The 21,167-nt window shown below is 46.3% G+C and overlaps 1 protein-coding gene across 3 annotated transcripts in view; it reads left to right on the top strand.

The window, feature by feature from the left end:
* Txnrd1 (thioredoxin reductase 1) overlaps positions 1–21,167 on the top strand; it is a 76,948-nt gene that overhangs the window by 25,951 nt on the left and 29,830 nt on the right. Inside the window, exons 1-2 of one of the 3 annotated variants that reach the window (XM_021175083.3) lie at positions 14,291–14,429; positions 15,683–15,789. The exons of 1 other annotated variant lie outside the window; for it this stretch is intronic. The gene's annotated coding sequence lies outside the window, so the exon portion shown is untranslated. Of the gene's footprint in view, positions 1–14,290; positions 14,430–15,682; positions 15,790–21,167 lie in introns of those variants that run through there. One more of the 3 variants, XM_021175084.3, reaches the window with a different exon arrangement.

The following is a 21,167-nucleotide window of genomic DNA, read 5'->3' on the forward strand; positions in this document are numbered from 1 at the left end:
CACACACACACACACACACACACAGAACACAACTGCATCAGTAATGTTCCTGGGCATAATTGATACACTTGTTGGGACCTCCAGTATGTGCTCTGCTCTTTATTTTAATTTTTTTTTTTTTTTTTTTAGACAGTGTTTCACATTGTAGCCTAGGTTGGCCTGGAGCTCCTTTTGTAGCCCAGGCTGGACTCAAACAATCATCCCCCTGCCTCTGCTTTTTCAGTGTGTGTTCTGCTCTTATATAAATGGATGAGGGGGAGGGGGTGGATATCAGTGATTACATAATACTCATATAAGAATTTACATAGATCTTCATTTTTTTAGGCACATTTCTGTTTTCCAAAAATGTACAAGGAGTAGGGCTGAAAACAACCTTCATATTTCTCAAAAGGATGCTTTTAAATAGAACAAAGAAAAGATATCACTGTATCATACATATCCGGGGTCCACTGCATGCCAGAAGGCAATGGTGGGACCCATCCAGGTTATTCTCCTTGTTTTACCTTCCTCTGGGGCTGGGGGCCATACCCAGGAGCTTGCACACGGCAGGCAAGTGCTGTATCCCTGAGGTACGTGCAGCCATTGTCCACGGTGGTTGAGTTGTTAGATTCAAATTAAGGTGATATTGTATACACTGTGGTAATTAAGCAGTGCCCCTTCTCCGGTTGTTTAGGTGTGAATTGGGCAGATTTAGATGAAGGTTTTCATAGTATAAACTTTATTTAGTTGGTACCCTAGTCAGGTGGTCTCTCGCTGCTAAGCGAGCAGGGAGGGCCTTCTCTTCCATTTAAGTGATTCGAGTCCGGCTCTGCGGCGACCATTAGTCATAGTCACAAGTCAAGGGCTCTCCAGCTTCAGTTTCCTCATCTGAAACATGGAGATGGGATGAAAGTACATATAAAACGCCTCCCACAGCTCCTGATACATAGTCATAGCATGGCTGCTAGCTCCTGTGGCATTAGGCATCCATAAACATGATTCATAGAAGCTTAATAGCATGGGAAAATTTCTACACCATAAAATTTCACATCCTTTGTGAAATAAGAAAAAACATTTAAAATCAATTTTTGTGAAATCTCATGTCTTTTTTTTGTTTGTTTGTTTTGTTTTTTCGAGACAGGGTTTCTCTGTGTAGCCCTGGCTGTCCTGGAACTCACTCTGTAGACCAGGCTGGCCTCAAACTCAGAAATCCACCTGCCTCTAGAATTAAAGGCGTGTACTACCACTGCCCGGCTTCATGTCTTTCTTTAAGCAAGCTAAAAACAGAGGAGTGCTGGAGAGACAGTGCTAGAGAGACAGTGCTGGAGAGACGACTCAGCGGCTAAAAGCAGAGATGGTTCAGTGGTTAGAAGCACTTGTTGCTGCAGAGGACCCAGGTTCTGTTGTCAGCACTCAGATGGCGGCTCATAATCCCAGCTCCAGGGGTCAGATGCCCTCTTCTGCCTTCCATGAGTACCAGGCACACATGTAGCACATATAAAGATATTCGGGCAAAACATGCATATATATGGAATTTAAAAATTGTTGAAAGCACAGAAAAAAGCTGAAAAAAATAGGCATTTGTGCCCCCATCCTTCAGTGTGCTAGGCCCTGAGGAGATACAGACAAATAAAATCTGATTGCCCTTTAAAAGAAAGGTTTCTTAAAAATTCTTAATGTATTTATTTATTTAGGGTTTTTTTTTTGTTGTTGTTGTTTTTATGTTTTTGAGACAGGGTTGTTTTGTATAGCCCTGGCTACACTGAAACTCACTCTGTAGACCAGGCTGGCCTCAAATACACAGAGATCCAACTGCCTCTATCTCCTGAGTCCTGGGATTTAAGGCATGCACCACCACTGCCTAGCCTTATTTTAATGTTTCATAACTATGTGCATGCATATGTGTCTGTATGGGGTAAGCACATGTGAACACAGGTGCCTTGTAGAGGCCAGAGCCATTGGAGCTCCCTGGCACTGGTGTTAAATAGGCTGTCATGAACCATCTAAAGTGCATGCTGGGAAACAGATTTAGGCCCCTGCATGAGCACCCAGCCATCTCCATCCTCAGGAGAAAACTCTAGTAGAAGACAGAATCACAGTCTGGGGTGAAAGAACACAGGAAAAATGAAGGGTGTGACTGAGATTGCACCCATGGAGTTTGGGCTTGGTGCCGTTCACCCTGAGATGGATATGGTGAGCCTTGTAAGCAACACAGTGACCTTATTATAGCCATGCTTGGGTCTCCAAGGTAGATAATAGCCGGGCATGCACATGCCTAATGCTGTTGGGTCCAATGAAGATAGCTGGGCATGTACACGTCTGGATGAGCTGGGGGTGCAGGCTTGAGAAGGATTAATCTATGGATAAGGTTCAAGCTCTGGGAAAGTCTTCGCAGTAGATCAGAACCCAGATCTTCATTGCATGCAGATCCTGAGAGCTGTCCTTCCTTTTAAGATTCCCTATAGTGTAATATACGTGATCAGGTTATGATTCAGTTTGGCCATGTATATCCTCCAACCCCAGACAAAAATGGCTTAAAATAGTATAAGCATAGTTTCCTTTCCTGAAGTCAGTCTAGGCACTGGACATCCGATATCCTGTATCCCTTCGCGTTTGTCTTCCCATTTGTTTGCTAAGGTGGATGCCCAACCTAGCCAGCACTGGGAAGAGGGGTGAACGAGAACACACCCCTTCCACGTAAGACTATCTCCTGGCAGTTACGCACAACAACTTGCCTAGCTTTATTGGCCAGACTGTCTTCACTTAGCCATATACATCCAAAGGGAGGCTGAGAAATTAAGTCTTCACTTTAGGATGTTGTATGCGTGGTGTCCGGTTAGTGATGCCAGTAATGGCTCAGACCGGCTCATCTGAAAAGACAGCACAACAGTTTCCACATGGGTGGAGACATATCTGCCTCCAATTTAAACCACAAGTATAAGGCAGGTGCAGAGGCCTGGGAACAAAGGCCACTTGAGCTCCAGTTGGAGACAGACTGACTGACTTAGGCGACACAGTGACACCGTGAGCCTCCTATCTCAAAAAATAGAAACCAAAAACAAAACAAAATTCAAAACAAAACACAAATGTGGACGCTTTGCAGGGTTGCCTGTATGTGAGCGTCTTTTGTCTTTTTGGAGAAGCCAGTGACTGCACACTGAACTGGAGCCCTGGACATTGTTTTTTTTTTTTTTCCTGCTAAAGGTGAAATCCATAATGATTAACTTTGAGCCCCGTGGCGACCAGTAGCACATAGTCAGGTCTCCTATCTACAGTCACGGACTTAGAGTTCCTGAGAGTCTTAAAGATTGAATAAACATTTTCAGTCTGTAGATAAGTGACTTAAAAAGCCCTAGGTGGCCGGGCGTGGAGCACGCCTTTAATCCCAGCACTTGGGAGGTAGAGGCAGGCTGATTTCTGAGTTCGAGGCCAGCCTGGTCTACAGAGTGAGTTCCAGGACAGCCAGAGCTATACAGAGAAACCCTGTCTCGAAAAACCAAAAAAAAAAAAAAAAAAAAAAAAAAAAGTCCTAGGTGGTCTCAACTGAGGAATACCGAATGGTTGAGAAGCACCTGAAAAAATGTTCAACATCCCTAATCATCAGGGAAATGCAAATCAAAACAACCCTGAGATTCCATCTCACACCAGTCACAATGGCTAAGATCAAAAACTCAGGTGACAGCAGATGCTGGCGAGGATATGGAGAAAGAGGAACACTCCTCCACTGCTGGTGGGATTGCAATCTTATACAACCACTCTGGAAGTCCGTCTGGAGGTTCCTCAGAAAATTGGACATAATACTACCGGAGGATCCAGCAATACCTCTCCTGGGCATATACCCAGAAGAAGTTCCAAATGGTAATAAGATAATAAGAACACATGCTCCATTATGTTCATAGCAGCCTTATTTATAATAGCCAGAAGCTGGAAAGAACCCAGATGACCCTCAACAGAGGAATGGATACAGAAAATGTGGTACATTTACACAATGGAGTACTACTCAGCTATTAAAAACAATGGATTTATGAAATTTTTGGACAAATGGATGTATCTGGAGGATATCATCCTTAGTGAGGTAACCCAATCACAAAAGAAGTCATTAGATATGCACTCACTGATAAGTAGATATTAGCCCAGAAACATAGAACACCCAAGATACAATTTGCAAAACACAAGAAAATCAAAAAGAGGAAAGACCAATGGGTGGATACTTCATTCCTCCTTAGAATAGGGAACAAAATACCCATGAAAGGAGTTACAGAGACAAAGTTTGGAGCTAAGACGAAGGATAGACTATCCAGAGACTACCCCACCCAGAGATCCATCCCATAATCAGCCACCAAACCCAGACACTATTGCATATGCCAGAAAGATTTTGCTGAAGGGACCCTGTTATAGCTGTCTCGTATGAGGCTATGCCAGTGCCTGGCAAATACAGAAGTGGATGCTCACAGTCATCTATAAGATGGAACACAGGGTCCCCAATGGAGAAGCTAGAGAAAGCACCCAAGGAGTTGAAGGGTTCTGCAATCCTATAAATAGAACAACAATATGAACTAACCAGTACCCCCAGAGCTCATGTCTCTAGCTGCATATGTAGCAGAGGATGGCCTAGTCTGCCATCACTGGGAAGAGAGGCCCCTTGGTATTGCAAACTTTATATACCCCAGTACAGGGGAATGCCAGGGCCAAGAAGCAGGAGTGGGTGGGTAGGGGAGCAGGGTGGAGGGAGGGTATAGGGAACTTTCAGGATAGCATTTGAAATGTATATAAAGAAAATATCTAATAAAAAAATTAATTATTAAAAAAAACTCAAGGTGGGAATATTCGTGGCTCTTGTCTGCTGTTAGTGGGGAGGTTTGGTGCTGTGGAATTGTGTGCACGCCCAGCATGAGCTCTCCCACTAAGCTACAGCCCAGAAAGCTGATCTTAATGTGTTCCATGCATTAGATCAGTCTCATGTAAAAGCAGCGCCTAGCAGGCAGGTCCAGCCGCGAGGTTGCCTGTGGCCCATATGAAACCACACGTTTTTAAAGTAACTTGGCTGCTGCTTCTTTAGCATGAGCTTTCTAGATGACCACATCAGGTTGCCGTTGAGTTACAAGGCTAGACTAGCAGATTATTAGCTACCATGGCAGGAAGATCCGGGGCTCCTTCTGGCTCCCCCTTCCCCCCCCCACTCCTCAGCAGGTGACCATGGCAGTTTGGGCTTTTCCGGAGGAAGGATACTTCTTTGATCTAGAGGACCTAAAAGCTGGCTACCATTAGTAATTAGTACATGGCTGGCTGGCTGGGGTGAGCATGACTGATCTCCAGTTTTATAAGCTGAAACATCTGAGAGTTTACTGGAATGGAGCCCACACCCCCTGAGGCTCTTCAGGCTAGGGGGTTTCCACACTAAAAACTTTTCTCTCCCGGCTGGATGTTTCGGCTGGTGTGTGCCTCTTGGAATGGGCAGTACCTGAGAGACTAGGGCAGGAGGATTGAGAGCTCAGGGGATGGGGACTCTCTGGGGGAACCCTGTCTCAAAACAAAGACATAAAACCATTTCCCTTCCTTTAAAAGTGAAGTAGGCCAGTGAATCGCTCACAGGAGAATTTCTGCGTGCTCCAGTAGTTGTGAACCCCTGAGGTTTGTATGTACGCCTGACACACACTTACTTCCTGAAGTGCTTCTAGAAAGTTGACTGAGAAGAGCATGCCTTTTCTTCTCCCCGGAAGGACCCGGCTCTGAGGAGTGAGCCTGTGTGCACTGTAGGAAACCCCTTGGGCCCGAGAGGCCAGACCAGTTGGCAGAGTTCTTGCCCAAAATGCAAGAAATTCTGGGTTTGCTCTCCAGCCCCTTCCACCTGAAACCTCAGTACTGCGGAGACCAGGGCAGGAGAACCAAGGTCATCCATCGTCAGCGACATAGGCCAGCTTGGGCTATGTGAGACTGTCTCAAAAAAATTAAAGTGGCATGCTTCATATAGCCTGGGAAGGTATCCTTGGAATTAGATCATGGGTAGGGTCTAGTGTAATGTAATGCACTGTTGATAGTTACTGTGACTGAGTCATGCAAGGAGTATATGAAAGCTTTCCAGCTTGAGACCATGTCAGAAGAATGCCGTACATTGCAAATATTGATTACCCACCACATGCTTGCTTTCTTCCTTTCTTTCTTCCTTCCTTCCTTCCTTCCTTCCTTCCTTTCTTTCTTTCTTTCTTTCTTTCTTTCTTTCTTTCTTTCTTTCTTTCTTTCTTTCTTTCTTTCTTTCTTTTCTTTCTTTCCTCTCTCTCTCTCTCTCTCTCTCTCTCTCTCTCTCTCTCTCTCTCTCTCTTTCTTTTGGTTTTTTGAGACAGACTTTCTCTGTATAGCCCTGGTTGTCCTGGAACTCACTTTGTAGACCAGGCTGGCCTTGAACTCAGAAATCCGCCTGCCTCTGCCTCCCAAGTGCTGGGTCTAAAGGCATGCGCCATCACGCCCGGCTCTACATTCTTGGGCCTTCCAATAACCTCATTCCACAACTGCCACATGAGGTATAAACATTATTTATTTATCAGCACTTCACAGTTGAGTAAACAGAGGCACAGAGATGTACCAGGATGTGCCCAAGGGCACACAGCTTGCTAGCAGAAAGGCCGGACTGTGGTTGCAGAGCAGGCTCCCCCTCCACTGCTGCTCTGTCAGTAGAAAATTAAAGGAGACAGGGCAGTGGGCTCAGCCTAGGGCTTGGTGCAGAGGGAACTGGGCCCCATGGAAAGCAGGATAGCAGTGCACATTTGGAACTGGGATAGTGCCGCATGCTGGAAGTTAAAGGTGAGCCTCCGGAGAGCAGTCTGCATTGTGTTCTCTAAGGATACAGGGAGGGTGGAGTACAGAGCCACCAGGAGAGACAGACACACAGAGGAAGACAGATGGTACCCAAAGAGCTCCTGCCAGCTAGCATAACCACCACTACACACTCAGGGGTTTTGTGCCTAGGCTGGTAGCTTGAAGTGTTTATACCACAGACACTGGCAAGTGCTGCAAGTCAGGGCTCCTTCACCCTTATCTGCAGGGTTCTCCTCACTAACACCTAAAAGCACACACAATCCCAAAACGCCAGATGCATTCAAACCTGGAGTGTGTCTCTGTGTGGAGTGTGCACCATGCCAGCCATCAGGGAAACAAAGACTAGCCCCTCAAGCCGATAGTGCGTGGTAGAGAGAGGTGACTCACTGTAAGATCTCAGGCCAGTCACTCAGTCTGGAGTTAGTCATCTGTGAATGGAGATGATTCTGAGACTCTCCAGGGGCTGTGGCCAGGCTGTCAAGGCCCTGCATGGAGGCCCTCAGGCAGCAAGAGAAGTGAGAAAAGACATCCTTAATGCAACCTGATGGGAGAAACGAGGGGGACCGGCTTGGACTGTGTATGGGGGGAGATGTCTTTGGTCACCACGTAGGATTTCAGAGTTCCCAGGATGGATGCTGTGTGGACAAAATCTTCTCTGACCCTCATCAGATAGTTACTGCTGATTTTTTTGTGTTTTGTTTTTGTGTTGGTTTTTATAATATATTTCTTTTATATTACTTAACTGTAAAACAATGGACTTATAGATAGGAATCTCTAAGGCTTTTTGTTTTGTTGTTTTAAAGAAAACAATTTAAAAATGTTTATGAGTATGGTTCAGTGCTTGTCTGTGCCTCATGTGTGGACCTGGTGCCTATGGAGGCCAAAAGAGGGCATTAAATTCCCGGGAAGTGGAGTTATAGACAGTTGTGAACTTCCTTGTGGGTTCTGGGACTCAAAGCCTCCAGAAGAGCAGCCAGTGCTCATAACTGCTGAGCCATCACTCTAGCCTTGTTATTTTGGAGACAAGATCTTCACTATGTAGCCCTACCTGACCTAGAACTTACTGTAGCTCAGGCTGACCTAAAACTCACAGAGACCTTGAACTACGCCCCCCCAAGAGCTAGAATTAAAGGTGTGCACCACCATGCGCAGTGGAGCCCTGGGCTTTACCCAACTCTAGCATTACTTGCTTTGATAAACTCTTTTATTTATTTTTTTTAAAGATTTATTTTATTTATTTATTATTATATGTAAGTACACTGTAGCTGTCTTCAGACACACCAGAAGAGGGCATTAGATCCAATTCCAGATGGTTGTGAGCCACCATGTGGTTGCTGGGATTTGAACTCAGAACCTTTGGAAGAGCAGTCAGTGCTTTTAACCGCTGAGCCATCTCTCCAGCCCTGATAAACTCTTTTTAACTTCCTGAAATCCTCGTTTCTAGAGTCTTGTGGGAATCCATTGAGCATATGCGGAAATGGGCCAAGCACTTTCTTGCCTTTGATCCACAGGTGGAATCTAGTCTGTCTCTGTTTCACCTCCCTTTATACAGAGATGTGTTGTTTCCTTCCTAAGACCTCAGCTCCTTTTTACATATTGCTTGCTCTGCCTGGAACATTTTGCTCATGAGGTAGCTCAGCACTATGACATTGGGGTAGTCTTGGCCCTGTTCTTATAGCTGGGGGCCAACAAACTTAACTCCTTTTACCTCTATTCTTTTTGTCTGTAAAATGGGGAAAACAAGACTATTCCTCTTCTCAGATAGTTGGAAGGACTAACTAAATTAGTCACGTACAACCTGGCACATACCAACACCTGAGGGTTCCCATTTGCCATTCCCACTTCCATTATTTCTTAGGCTTCCGTGTATTCAACGGAGCTTGTGAACCACCATATTTGGGCATTCACCACACTTCCCAAGCAGAGTACAGACCAAGTTCTAGTCAGACGACCAGTATGTTTTTACTGTTGTCCCAGCTTCCTCTTGAGATAGACCACGTTCTTAAAAGTGAAATTTAACTCCCTGGAACTGTAGGAGACCCCCCTGACATTTCTCAAGTTAAAAACATTCCCCCCCAGGGCTAGAGAGAGGACTCAGTGGTTAAGAGCACTGACTGCTCTTCCAAAGGTCCTGAGTTCAATTCCCAGCAACTACATGGTGGCTCACAACCATCTCTGATGGGATCTGATGCCCTCTTCTGATGTGTCTGAAGACAGCAACAGTGTACTCATAAATAAAATAAATCTTAAAAAAAAATCCCTCCTATATGGAAAAGATATAATGTATATAAATTAATTAGTGATATCCTCAATCTACAGATATAACGTCTGGACAAATATTTATTGAGTGGTTACTATATGTGCACACTGTATTAGGAGCTGGGCATATGGTGGTTAAAATAGTAACTGCAGCCCCTGATCACTTGTGGCTGTTTACCTTTAAATCAGTTGGATTTAAATAAAATAAACAGATCCATACTCCTGCAAACTGTCTTTTAAGAGCTTAGTAGTCACTTGTGCACTGAGGTGGGACAGCGCAGATAAACACCTCTGTCACCTCTGTCACCTCTGTCACCACAAAAGTTGACTGACCCTGCTATTCTAGAGGACGCAGACATTGATCTAATAATCACAGATAAAATATAATCACAACTGTGCGATCCCAGGTGGAATGACTGCCGGGTTCTGTGGCACATTTCAGAGGACTTGGCTTCTTTGATGGCATCCTTAGGGAAGACAGGTTGGAACTGGATTTGTGGAGCACTTGGGAGTTAGCAAAGCCAGGAAGCATGGTTATTAAAGGGATGGAGGGTGGGCTAATGACTGGGGTGAAGGGGAGGTTTGGGTTAGATGAGGAGGTAGGAGGACCACAGAGGACCCCGTGGAAAGGAGATATGGGAGCTGGGAAGCCGAGGGATTGGCCTCTAGTTAGAGAGAGCCTGGGTTTTACTGCAAAGCCCCACTGAGTAATAAGTTTAAAGAAGGTGGCTCTGCAGTCACCTTGTCCTTTCCTTCATGGAATTGGGCACATTACGCTGTCTGGATTATTCCCTCAGTTCTGTCAGTATGACAGTGCGCTCTAATCACCCCTTTCTCAGAGGAACAAAAATACAAGCAGAAGACCCCAACACTGTTGGTCCCATCCTGCGTCCCCACTCTGTGCTTCTCACTGAATGAAGGAGTTGGCCCAGCCTACCAGCTCCAGTTCCTGGACTGAATTCTCCGTCCTTAAGCAGGAGCACTTTCCATTGGCTTCTGAGAGAGAGAGAGAGAGAGAGAGAGAGAGAGAGAGAGAGAGAGAGAGAGAGAGAGAGAGACTGACTTTATCATCTCTGTCTTCTTCCTGCATCCTGTAGCTCCTTCACCTGGGCCAGTTCCTTTTTCTCTCTGTAATTTGGTGTTCAGGGCTGTCTCTGGGCCACCTTCATCTCCCTAAATACACTAACTCCCTGGGTGACCTCATGTGGTACCAGAGTGTGAGAATTAACTTTGTGTGTCAACTTGATGATGGTCACCCACTCATTTAGTTAAACACCAGATGTTGCTGAGGAAAGTATCTTAGAAGTGTAATTAACATTGAAATCAGTAGACCCAGAGTGAAGATTACCTCTCATAACTCGCGCATGCACATGGGCTTTATCCAGCCATGTCAAGCCCCCCCCCCCCCCCCGAAAAGCCAGAGGCCCACTGGAGAGAAAGCACCCTCCCTACAGAGTGCCACTTGAATCTCCAGCCCACAGGACCTTCTGAACCACTGAGCCTGTTCTTTGAGTTCGAGACAGGGTCTCCTGTAGTCTTGGCTGACCTCAAACTCCCAGCCTGAGGATAACCTTGAACTCCCGATCTTTGGCCTCACTTCTCAAGCATTGCTACAAGCAAGAGCCCTAACTGTTAACTGATGCCCTTTTAATCTCATGGCCCCTTTACACTCACACCCCACTGCTGGGTTTGCTTTTTTATCCTATTGTTTGTTTATTTTTGAGACTCTTGGCTGCCTTCAGACTCACTTTGTGAACCAGGCTAGCCTCAAACTCATAGAGATCTATCTGTTTATAGCCCCCGGGAGCTGGGACTGAAGGCCTGTGCCACCACGCCCAGCTGTTGCATATAGTATATGGATGGTGTCCTTTATATTGGACTCCCCTAATTTCTCTCTAATTTTTACTTTTAGCTCTGACCTCCAGATCTATATATCTAGTTGCCTATTGAAAACCTCTATTTAGAGAGAAAGTTAAAAATAGAGCTCTAAAGTTAGACTCTGGATTTGTTTCCTTCTCTGACTGTCCCTGTCCCAAAGAGTGCCACCACTGACTTACCCAGTTGCCATAGCCTGGATCTGGATGGTAGGTTCTTATGTTCCTCTGGCATCTCTCATTCCGACCATCTGCCATTCTGTGCTTACCCTCAGATGTAGCTGGTGCCTCATTAGTCTGAGCCTTTATGGCTTCCGCCTTCAGACTTCCTCCTGGCCTGTGCGTCTCCTTTCTACCGTTTCTCCCTGACTCTCTGGCTGCCTGGCTGGGTGAGTGCAGCGAGCTCACATCTTGGTGCTTCTTTGTGTCTTGTGCCCTCTGGCCCTCTCGTGCTGCCTTTTCCCTTTAGCCTCCCCCATAGGTACATCCTTAGATAGTCCCTACCTCCCTGCTCCCAGCACCCACCTCAATGCCATTGCTCTGTGAAAGGACGCAGTGAACAGCTCCTCCAGAATGAGAGGCACACAATGTGTCTGCGTGACAGAAATGATCAGGTACAGATCAAGAAATGGATGGTGACCAAGCGCTGTCTTTGCAGGTGAAGGTGTTGTATGGAGAAAGCAAGAGCTGGTGAGAACCTTGCTTTTCTTCTACTGGGAGCCATAGTAAAGACTTCAGTTGTTTGCTGACCACGGGAGGTGGGGGTGGGGGGGTGGGGGGGAGTCCCGTCTGGCCGATTCTGGTTTCTTAAGGCAGAAACTAGGTCATGTGCAGAGGGAGGGCAAGATGCGGGTAGTGCTGTTAGAAATTCGAGAAAAGAAGGAAAAAATAAAAGAGGCATCGTGGCAGCTGGGGAAATATGACAGGAAGAAAGGATTGCTGGGCAGGGCCGAGGACAGATTTGAAGTTTGTGTTTCTCCAACAATGGTTTGCTGCCTAAGTAGGGTGCAGACTTTGTGGACAGCTAGCACTAACAATAGTGGTTTTTAGCCAGGGGGTGGGAGCAAGGGGCAGCAGCACACATCTTTATTAGTCCCAGCACTTGGGAGGCAAGAGGCAAGGGGATCTCTGAGTTTGAGGCTAGCCTGGTTTACAGAGCAAGTTCCAGGACAGCCAGGGCTATACAGAGAAACCCTGTTTTGACAAAACAAAACAAACAAACCTCTCCACACAAGGGTGGGTCTTGCCTTGTCTGGACCATTGAGAAACCTCGCCTTGATCTCAAGGCGCCCTAGAGAGATGAAGTGTGGGTAGCGATCACGGTACCTGAGTGCGCTCTCTATAGGTGGGGTGCATTATATGCTGTTGATGCAGTAGGGCCATCATCTACCTTAGCTGAGGTGACAGTTCCGAAACAGAAGGACTTTCCATTGTTTTCTGGGCTATGATACCGCATTCTGGAGAGACAAGAAATCAAACAAGGGGGTTGCTGTACAAACGTTTGGATAGATTTAGAAGATATGCAGTTATTTATTAGTAGGTACTTGGGGACCACCGAGAGGGAGGGACAGTTAATCCTCCGTGGGAACCCCACCCAGAGGAGGTGACTTTTCAAGTGAATGGATTGACAGAGTAGACGTTGGTTTTCAAGGAAGAAAGATAAGAACGTGCACAGTCAGGTGTTTGATTAGACCATGAGCAGTCCTTGCGCTATGGGGAAAGGTAAGGAGGAACTTCTTATAAACTGGACCAGAGTAAAGCTCTCTGCATCTCCTCACAACAGGGAAGCTGTTTTCAGCCACTTGTGCTATAGTCTGCTTATCTTAAGAGCAGTGGGGAGTTGCAGTGGCATACTGTAGTCTTTTCTAATAAGCTGTTAGAAAAAAAATCTCAGCTGGGGCTGGAGAGGTGGCTCAGTGGTTAAGAACACTGACTGCTCTTCCAGAGGTCTTGAGTTCAATTCCCAGCAACCACATGGTGGCTCACAACCACCGGACACCTTCTTCTAGCATGTCTGAAGACAGTGACAGTGTACTCGAATACATAAAATAAATAAATCTTTAAAAAAAGAAAAAGAAAAATCTCAACTGTGATCCCTCTCTGACCAGTTCATGTAAGACATTTTCAGGGTCAAGCTATTAGAATCCTATAATCACGGCATTAGTACATTATTGTAACTTGGTGATAGAAGAGCCTCTCTCTACCCTGTCATACTCTTGAAACAAGTTGCACTGTGTGTATTTTTAAGAAGGGGGTGTTCATGACCTTCCTTTACAGACTGTCCCTATGTGGAGTGCCTGAAATACGGCAAACAGCTTGGCTGGGGAGCCAGGGGTAATCAGATTTGCCATCCCTTGGTCCTTAACGAAGTTTGCCCTGAACACTTTGGAGCTAGACACTTTGTAGCCAGTCTTGCGAATCAGGGGCTGCTCTGGTTCAAGCACTGCTTGCACACACACAAGAAATGAGCAGTGGGCAGTGTGGGCTAAGTATCTGGTCAGCCTGGCAGCCTGTGTGTGCGTTTATGCAAGTTTCTTACTTTCACCTTGGAAGAGCCTAGAAGGAAAGTGGGGAGGCCAGTTCTCAGAAGGCGTGGCTTCAGGCTGGCAACCTTCTCACCTAGTTTTTTTGTTTTTTTGTTTTTTCCATAGTGGGTCAGACAATTCATTCATTCACCAAGCATTCTTAGTAGCCTAGAGGCAGGAGGCATGAAAGGACAAGGCCTTCTTTGGTCGATGCTGGTGGTGGTGTGCCAAGTGTTTTCCTTAAGGTGAACCCCCAAGCCCGATTGGGACGAGGAGGAAGTATTGTAAAGGGAACTAGTCATTTCTTCTCAGGGTTACTCAGGATGAAGTAGGCATAGCTTTAAAAAAACCAGGGAACTTCCTTAAGAGAATCACCAGACTTGACTAATCCATTACCTTAGGTCACTGCCTTTGCAGTCAATTAGATTAACTTTTGGATTTTTTTTTTTTTTAAAGAAAACAACAATTTGGCAGGGTCACAGCCAGTGCCAGGGGCATCAGATCGTCTGTATGGGTGCCGGGCGTCAATATTTTTAAAGTTCCTCATGTGACTAACGCAAGCTTGTGTAGATAGCAGCGCCTTAGGGCTGAGGCCGGGTTACTCACTCCACACTCTTACTCGATTCTGGTTCCCAACATTCTTTGAATAGCAGCCGCGGCCTTTGGGTCGGGGGGGGGGGGGGGGGGGGCGGTTCCGAGCAGCGAGGATGTTGTACCGTCCAATTAGGAGCTCTCACTTTGCGGGGACAACAGGCACAGGTTGCCCGGGCTGCGCGGGGACTGGATTTTTGCTTTGTCATTCTGACACTGGCAGTTCGTGCCCGCCTACTAAGAGCAGGGCGTGGCTTCCTGGAGCCACTAGGAACCCGCAGCTCTTTATCCTCAGTTTGCTTCCGTCAGGCCTCGCGTCCACGCGGGAGGTGCGGGACGCCGACACCGCGGGGCGAGAAGAGCTGGTGGTTTCACCTTCCTTGTTCATGTAAGCTTAGTGTCAGCGTGGAGCTGACCGCTGGGGACCCGGGATGCTCGGGACGGTCGCTGGCGGGCCTGAGAGCATCGCTCCGGGGTGGTGCTTTGGAAATATCCCGGAGGGGATCGTTTAATGTGTGACTGAGCAGGCTGGGAACAAGCTAGGGTAAGCTCTTAGAAGGGTGCAGAAGACAGCCCGGGTCACAAGCTTCAGGATATGAGACTTGGGTCTGGCCCTTGTCTGCTGATGCCTGGCAACCAGAGACAGTGGGTATTTCTTTGTAGAGCAGTGATCTTGAAGTATATGTAACACTATGACGAATAAGTATATAGATCCGTGATAACATTAAGGAGTTTCATGCCTTTACAAATGTTTCCACTTCTTAAGCCCCATGAAATTCCTTGGAATTGTCGATTGCATGTTTCCAAGTGGCTTGCCCTTCTTGACCCAGGCAGTTAAACCCGGCAGCTGGGACTACAGCACAGCCTTTCCCTAACTGAAGGAGGCGGTGCAGACTAGTACAGATCAGAGACAATCCTGCCTGGATTGAGTCTCTCCTCCAATGTTGACCGGCAGCTCGAACTTGCCCAAGTTGGTTGACAGTATGTAGCTCGGTTTCCCTTACCTATGAAATGGACATGGTAATTTGGTAATGCATCTAAAAGTACATTGTGAAGACTAAATGTTTATATATATAATGTTATAGCACTTTATGTGTAAATATATCTCACTGTTGGTACTAGTACTGAATAACTATGCTTTTAAGTGCTGGTGTCAGTATATTATATATGACATACTGACACTATACACACACACACACACGTGTATATATATATATATATATATATATATATATCCACTCATTCAGCTGTGGGCTACATTTTTAATAGTCCCAGACTTTTCCGAGTTCATTCCTTTGTGAAATAGGACCATCCTCCTCTGATGTCATCCAGAGCGGATGGATAGCGAGCGTCTTTGTGGACCCTCGTTTTGCCCGCGGTTTCAGATTCCAGGAAGCCCTGGGTGTTGCATTTACCCGGCGCAGCGATCAAAAACCAAACCACGCAGTGTTCCTGTTAGGTGGCCACGAGGCTGGTGTTTTTAACGCCTTGCAGAGCTTTTCTGAGTTCTGGGGGTCCTGGAGTCTTGCTGGCCCAGCTGCTTAAGGGTCGGAGTCCACTGGCGAGAGTGACCGAGGGCGCGTGGCGTCCCGGAAGCCCCGCCCGAAGGAAGGCTCACTGCCGCTCTGCTTTGTGCCACAGAGGGCGGCGGGGCCTTGCAGCGGCGCGGGCGAGCGGAAAGGCCGCGGGAGGCGGCGAGCCAGCGGAAGGTGCGACTGGCGGAGGGCGGCCATGGTCCAGCCCTGAAGGTAGGAGCTGCGCTGGTTCCCCGATCTCCGGCGCTGGGACGTTGCAGGCTGGCGACCCACGTGCTCAGATCTCTGAACCGGGAGGAGCCAAGCCAAGCCATTTCTTCTTTTGTGCCCTTTGCTCGGGTTTTCCCTCTTACATTCTTTAGCGTCAGGGTGAATAGCATGGGGAAGTCTTGACAAAGAAGGCATCAGGAAATACTTACCCCTTCCTCATCAGGCCGCCCCATCACCTTCCTCTTAATTCTCAGAGGCATGGGGTACCAAGAAACACAGGCTCTGGGAAACAACCAGGAGTCCCATGGGTTGAATTTGTTTCCCGTCAGTCATTTCTTTCTCTAGCTCAGAATTGAGTGGATATAAAGGAATCTAGATCTACCCTTCTGTGGCAAGTATGCTGGGCATCTTTTTCCGGTCCGTCGATGGAGGGGTGACAGCCTGCAGAATTGCAAAAATGTATGATGAGACATCAGGCAGTGTGTTGAAGTCGGAGGACATTGTGGAGTCTGTTCTTAACTTCCCTATGTGGATCCTGGGGATCAAATCCCAGTCGCCACACTTGGTAGCAAGCACCTTCCCTCAGTGAGCCATCTCGCCAGCCCCTCTGTGATTTTTCAAAAGTAAAATATACTGGAACATTTGCTTTCTTAGTAAACCTGAGGCCTGCTAGGCATAAAAACACTTAGATGTATGTGTCATTAAGAAGAACATTAACAACTACTTTGTATTTTTATTTAGTCTTCTACCAGAAACATTTTTGAAGAGTGAATATGGGGACTGGAAGTAGGTTTCAAAGGTGAATAGCAAATGGGTGGGAACTGATTAAGGGAGCTAAACAGCTTTACCTTTAGTTAAGGCACTTGCTCCCCTTCGGCCTTCATTTCTCAAGTTAAATAACAACGACTTGGCCGTGGTCTTGGGGGTGGGGATTCTGCCTGTGTTGTAAATGTATATTGAGAAGTTACAGTCACTTGTTTCTCCATAACCTTAACCCCCCACACCCCCATGATTTTTTTTTTAAAGATTTATTTATTTATTATATGTAAGTGCACTGTAGCTGTCTTCAGACACACCAGAAGAGGGAGTCAGATCTTGTTACGGATGGTTGTGAGCCACCATGTGGTTGCTGGGATTTGAACTCCGGACCTTTGGAAGAGCAGTCGGGTGCTCTTACCCACTGAGCCATCTCACCAGCCCACCCCCGTGATTTTTAACACCAGTGGGGTAGGAGTAAAAAAAAAAGCCTTTATAAGCTTTGGGATGAACTTTATTGTCCTGTTTCTCTGACTTTAGTTTCGGGGCCATGAGTGGCGTTTGTAGCCTGTATTTCCTATTTGCTACATATATAGAGCTTAAGTAAACCAGCTGCTCTGTGTCCCACTTTCTCCTGGTTTTAATGAGTGCTAAAAAAAACAAAAACTGGAAAGAGACAGAACAGGTAAGATGACTGATTGGCTTCAGACTCTTGAGCCACTTGCTAGCCACAGTAAGTACATTATAGGAGATGAGAGAGGGAGATCTTTGGAAGGACTCAGTGGGCACAGCTGACTTTTTTTTTTTAAGATTTATTTATTTATTTTATATATGAGTACACTGTAGCTGTACAGATGGTTGTGAGCCTTCATGTGGTTGTTGGGAATTGAATTTTAGGACCTCTACTTCCTCCTGTCAATCCCCCTTGCTCTGGTCAGCCCCTACTCGGCCCTGCTTGCTCCAGCCCAAAATTTTATTTATTATTATACATATGTACACTGTAGCTGATTTCAGACACACCAGAAGAGGGCGTCAGATCTCATTATGGGTGGTTGTGAGCCACCATGTGGTTGCTGGGATTTGAACTCAGGACCTTCGGAAGATCAGTCAGTGCTCTTATCCGCTGAGCTATCTCGCTAGCACCCACAGCTAACTTCTTTTTTTTTTTTTTTTAAAGATTTATTTATTTATTATATGTAAGTACACTGTAGCTGTCTTCAGACACACCAGAAGAGGGCATCAGATCTCATTACGGGTGGTTGTGAGCCACCATGTGGTTGCTGGGATTTGAATTCTGGACCTTCAGAAGAGCAGTCGGGTGCTCTTACCCACTGAGCCATCTCACCAGCCCCCACAGCTAACTTCTTAAGGGGGGAGTTTGAATAAATGTTTCCTCTCCCTCTTTTTTCACATTTTTTTTGGTGCAAGTGCCAGGATTGAACAGGGCTGTAAACATTCTAGGTAAGTGCTCTAGCACAGAGGTATATCAGCCTTTATTGGGTAATGCTGGGAGTGGAACCCAGGGCCTCGATCATAAGCAGGTGTCCTACCACTATATTCGTTGGTAGTCCTTTTTTTTTTTCTTGTTTGTTCTTCCTCTTCCTCCTACTCCTCTTCTTCTTTTTTTGGAAGCAGTCTCCCTATGTAGACCTTAAGTGGCTTTGAACTTACCATGGAGCCTAGGCTGGCCAAGGAACTACCAATTATCTCTTGCCTCTGCCTTTTTGAGTGTTAGGATTACAGGGGGGTGCCACCAGGCCTGGCGGCATTTTATTTTATCTTTAAGTCAAGATTACAAGGACCAGAATTTATAGGCTTCCAGAGGTTTTTTTAATTTTTTTGTTGCATTTATCTGTGTGCAGGTGTGTGTGTGTGTGTGTATGTGCTCGTGTGTGCACTTGCATGTGCGTGCCATGGTGTGTATGTGAAGGTCAAGTGACAACTCTCTTTCTCTCCTTCCATGGCTCTGGTTCCAGAGTTCTGAAATTGCCTGTGTAAGTGCCTCTCTTGGTGCCACGGAGAAGAGCAGGCTCAGTGAGTGGAAAGGTACCCACTGGAATACTACCTTAGTTAAGCCTTCAGTAGTACAATGGCGATAAGATTAACAATTGGCTGCATGGGACTTGGCTCCTTTAAGGCAATAACAGAAGAGGTAACTGGCAGGCAGTGAGGCAGACTCATATCCAAGCAGATGGAGCCCAGTTGTGGTCAGTCTCCGGGCAGGCAGTCTCAAGCCCGCCCTGTAAGGTTAGCCACAACCTGCCTCTAAGCGATAGCCATCAGAGAAGGATGCTCATTTCATCTTGCCTATATCACTTCAAGCCTTCTCACACCTCCCACCCTGAACTCTCTCTCCCTCCCTCCCTGCCCAGGGCCGTCTTCCTCATGCCTGCTTCTTGCTGCCTGGACTGCTTCCAAGATAAAGGGCTCACTTTTCAGTTCTTTGTCATGAGCCTTCTTGGGTCAGGGCCAGCCTGGTTTTCTTTTACATCATCTCTACTCCCAAGCTGCTGTAAGCTCCTGGGAGTGGAGTAGTTACACCTTCAGTTCCTTAGATTTCCCTGCTCTGCTGGGGTCCTTCAGTTCCTGTCCAGACCCACCTTTCCAGGTGAGCACTTATTTAGAGAAATGCATTGTTTGGCCAACTAACTTGTGTAGTTCCCACCGCAACCCTACAAATCCTTCCTTCTGGAAGAGGAGGAATCCTGTCAGAGATAATTTTCTGGCTTGCTTATGAAGGTGGAAAAGTAGGCTTACTTTATATGCCCGTGTTCTCAAGGGAATGCTAGTAACCGGAGCTAACTGGAAATGCCTTGTACTGACAGTAACAGCTGTTTGTGTGCTGGACTCTAAGTTCTCACAACTGCCTGGTGAAGGATATGGTGTCATCCAGTATTGCAGGTAAAAACATGAAGACCTCCATAGTTAGCGGAGTACACAGCTGGCTACCAGGCAGAGGCAGGGCTGTGTGCCAGAGCACCTGCCTGCAGAGCTCACTATCTGCCCCGCACACTGCTCTGCTGACTACTGAGACACGCCTGCTCCTGCTCTGATTCTTGTGCTTGTGAGTCAGGATGGAGCCCATGCAAATCCCACTCTTCCTAGCATACTGCTGGCCTGGAGTGGACGGCCATTCATTTGAAGCTTACTGGATGAGACTTCATTCCCCTGTGCCTACCACATCAGATGCTTATCCATCTCTCATTTGTCCTTTGGCTCTTCATATGCATTCCATAGATTAGCACTTCATTCGTCTCCTCATTCCGTAATATTCATGAAGTGGTAATATTCATGAAGTGGCCGGGACATAAAGATCCACTTAAGGGAGTTAACTTTGAAGGTTCTGGTTTCATTGAAGGTGGGTGGTCAGACATGAAACTCTGAGCTGCTCAGAACTGGTTCCGATTAGCACGTTGGGAAACAACTTAGAATTTTACATCTGATAGTCATAGTGCCTTTAGCTTGGCATGCAGTGCAGGTGAGCCTTTGTCAGAAAGAAAGAGGCCACTTCAGTTAATCATGCAACTGTGCTGTCAGCACTAGGCTAGGCCTTACCCTGTTATCTCTGACACAGATCTGTATGATAATATACACATTTTAAAATACTTTTGTTAGGACTTAGGGGTAAGCTGAGTGGTATATAGAGGGGTTGCCTGGCTTGCCATGGCCCTGGGCTCAATCCACAACACTACTATGTATGCTGTCTTAGTTAGGGTTGCCTTGCTGTGAAGGGACAACATGACCATGGCAAAAAGTCTTACTTAGAAAGAAAAGCATTTAATTGGGGCTGGCTTGCAGTTTCAGAGGTTCAGTCCATTATCATCATGGTGGGAAGAATGGCAGTGTCCAGGCAGACGCGGTGCTGAAGGAGCCCAGAGTTCTACATCTTGATCTGCAGGCAGCAGAAGGAGACTGTGTGCCACACTGGGCATAGCTTGAGCATAGGAAACTTCAAAGCCTGCCCCCACAGTGACACACTTCCTTCCACAATGCCAAACCTCCTAATAGTGCCACTCCCTATGGGCCAAGCATACATATGGGGGCCATACCCATATAAGCCACCATATATGCCAAAAGAAAAAAGAAAAAAAAAAAAAAGGAGCTGGACAGTGGGCAGTGGTGGTGCACGCCTTTAATCCCAGCACTCAGGAGGCAGAGGCAGGTGAATTTCTGCTTTGGAGGCTAGCCTGGTCTACAGAGTGAGTTCCAGGACAGCCAGGACTACTACACAAAAAAAAACCCTATCTGGAAAAGCCAAAAAAAAAAAAAGGATCAATAATAGTTTTTAAGATAGAGTGGAATCCGCAGGAGACCGATTTTGCAAATGAGGAAACTCAAGTATATGGAAATTACAGAAGCCTTTTTTTTTCATTTAAAGATGTGTACATTTAAATGTGGATATGTGCGGGTTGAGTACAGAGGCCTGTATGTACATCCTCAACCTAAAAATATTTTTCTTTTCCTAAAACCTAAAACAATGAAAAAAATCATTGCTTTGTATATAAAAGAACATAGTAAGTACGTAATCGGTAGTTAAAACCACTGATTATATAATTTTTATTCTATATGTTATAATTCCCATCTTATAAATGAGGGACAGTGGTGGCTTACAGGTTTAGCACCCA

This window comes from Mus caroli, unplaced genomic scaffold (genome assembly GCF_978045245.1).
Source record: "Mus caroli unplaced genomic scaffold, Mus_caroli_1 scaffold_9, whole genome shotgun sequence".
In the NCBI taxonomy this organism is placed as follows: domain Eukaryota; kingdom Metazoa; phylum Chordata; class Mammalia; order Rodentia; family Muridae; genus Mus; species Mus caroli.